Source organism: Physeter macrocephalus, chromosome 20, assembly GCF_002837175.3.
Source record: "Physeter macrocephalus isolate SW-GA chromosome 20, ASM283717v5, whole genome shotgun sequence".
NCBI lineage: Eukaryota > Metazoa > Chordata > Mammalia > Artiodactyla > Physeteridae > Physeter > Physeter macrocephalus.
The window spans coordinates 25984046-25986652 of record NC_041233.1 but is presented as its reverse complement, the minus strand read 5'-3'; the positions used below and the strand labels follow the sequence as shown (position 1 = coordinate 25986652).

Sequence of the window (2607 nt, the reverse complement as noted above, 5' to 3'; positions counted from 1 at the left end):
ACCCGCGTCCCCTGCATCAGCAGGCGGACTCTCAACCATTGCGCCACCAGGGAAGCCCACAGAGACAACTTTAAAATAAAAACAAAGTATATGCAACAAAGTTTTTCAAATATTGTACATCAGCCACAAAAGATCCATGAAAGAAGGGAAACAAATGAGGTAAACTGTAAAAGTTACCAGGCCACAACACATGGGAGGACAGCCTAGGCAGAGCATGACAGTTTCACTGACTTGAGAAGATGGAATTGGGAGTCAAAGTAGGATAAAATTAAACATCTACACAGACTGATCAGGAAAAAAAAGAGGGGAGATATAAATTGCCAATATTGGTAATAAGAGATATGACATCACTATAGCATCTACACATGCTAAAAGGATAATAAGGAAACATTAACAACTTTATGCCAATAGATCTGACAAGTTAAATTGGACAAACTTTTGGAGAGACACAAACTATCAAAGCTCACTCAGGAAGAAATAGATAACCTGAAGAGCCTTCTATCTATTAAATATTTGATTTTATAATTAAAAAGCACATTAAAAGCACATAAATAAAGAAAATTCCAGGTTCAGATGGTGTCACTGGTTGAGTTCTACCAAATATTTAAGGAAGAAAAATAATGTCAATGCTATACAAACTATTCAGAAAACTGAAAAGGAGAGAATACTTCCCAACTCATTATTATTTTATTTATTTATTTTGCGGTACGCGGGCCTCTCCCGTTGCGGAGCACAGGCTCCGGACGCGCAGGCTCAGCGGCCATGGCTCACGGGCCCAGCCGCTCTGCGGCATGTGGATCCTCCCGGACTGGGGCACGAACCTGTGTCCCCTGCATCGGCAGGCGGACTCTCAACCACTGCGCCACAGGGAAGCCCCCAACTCATTATTTGAGGCCAGCATTACTGATACCAAAATCAGAAAAGATGCAAGTATTTTAACAAATCCAATCCAGTAGTATATTTTTAAAAAGATAATAAATCATAATCAGGTAGCATTTACCCCAGAAATACAAGGTTGATTTAACATTCAAAAACCAATCAATGTAATCTGCCACATTAACTAAGAAAACCATAAGATCATCTTCACAGATGCTGAAAAAGCATCTGACAAAATCCAAGATCAGTTTCTAAAAAAAACTTTCAGCAAACTAGGAATAGAAGGGAACTTCCTCAACCTCATAAAGGGCACTTGTGAAAAACTTGCATTTAATATCATTCTTAATGGTGGATGATGGAATGTTTTTCCCTTAGAATTGAGAACAAGGAAAGAATGTTTGTTCTTAAACATTGTACTGGAGACCCTAGCCAGTGCAATATGGCAAACAGAAAAAAGAAGAAAAAGCACCAAGACTGAAAATGAAGTAAAACTGTCTTCATTTGCAGATGGCATGACTGTCTATGTCTACGGTTCTCAACAATGCCAAATGTTCTCTGCGGGGCAAAACTGCCAATGTCTGGAGATGTTCTTGGTTGTCAAACCTGCAGCAGAAGGTGCTACTGGCAACTAGTGAATAGAGCCCAGGGATGCTGTTAAATATCCTATGACGTAAATAATGCCGAGACTGAGAAATACTGGTCTATGTAGAAAATCCTATGGAATCTAGAAAAAAGTTACTAGAACTACTAAGTGAGTTTAGTAAAACTGCAGGATACAAAATCACTATGCAAAAATCAATTGGATTTCTGTACTTGTAATGTGTATATATAGAAACTGTATATGCCAGCAAAACTGATATTAAAAATACTATTCACCATACCATCAAATATGTGAAATACCTAGGGCTAAATATGACAAAAGCTGTGTAAGACATTTATTTACACTGAAAATGACAAAACAGCGCTGAGAAAACAAAACAACAATGCTGAGAGAAATTTTAAAAAGCTAAGTAAATGAAGAGATATAAAGTGTGCAGAAATCAGAAGATTCAATATTGTTTTCAGCTCTACTGATTCAACATAATATCAACCAAAATTCTAGCAGACTTTTCTAACAGAAACTGACAAGCTGATTCTACAATTTATGTGGAAATGCAAAGAACTTAGACTAATCAAAACACAACTTTGGGGGCTTCCCTTGTGGCGCAGTGGTTGAGAGTCCGCCTGCTGATGCAGGGCACACGGCTTCGTGGCCCGGCCCGGGAAGATCCCACATGCCACGGAGCGGCTAGGCCCGTGAGCCATGGCCGCTGAGCCTGCGCGTCGGGAGCCTGTGCTCCGCAACGGGAGAGGCCACAACAGTGAGAGGCCCGCATACCGCAAAAAAAACAAAAACAAAAACAAAAACAAAACACAACTTTGAAAAGAAGACTACTTGATTACAAAACTTATTACAGAACTAAAATAATTGAGACATTATGGCATAAAGATAGACAAATCAATGCAACTGAACAGGCAGTCCAGAAATAAACCTACTTCTATATGGTCAATTGATTTTTACAAAGGTATTAAGTAATTCAATGAAGAAAGGATAATCTTTTAGCTTTTTTTTTTTTTTTTTTGCGGTACGTGGGCGTCTCACTGTTGTGGCCTCTGCCGTTGTGGAGCACAGGCTCCGGACGCGCAGGCTCAGCGGCCATGGCTCACGGGCCCAGCCGCTCCGCGGCATGT

The 2607-nt window shown here is 40.0% G+C and overlaps 1 protein-coding gene across 10 annotated transcripts in view; it reads right to left on the bottom strand.

The window, feature by feature from the left end:
- The window catches only part of ADK (adenosine kinase), a 494936-nt gene that overhangs the window by 1669 nt on the left and 490660 nt on the right, over positions 1-2607 (bottom strand). The window lies entirely within an intron of this gene.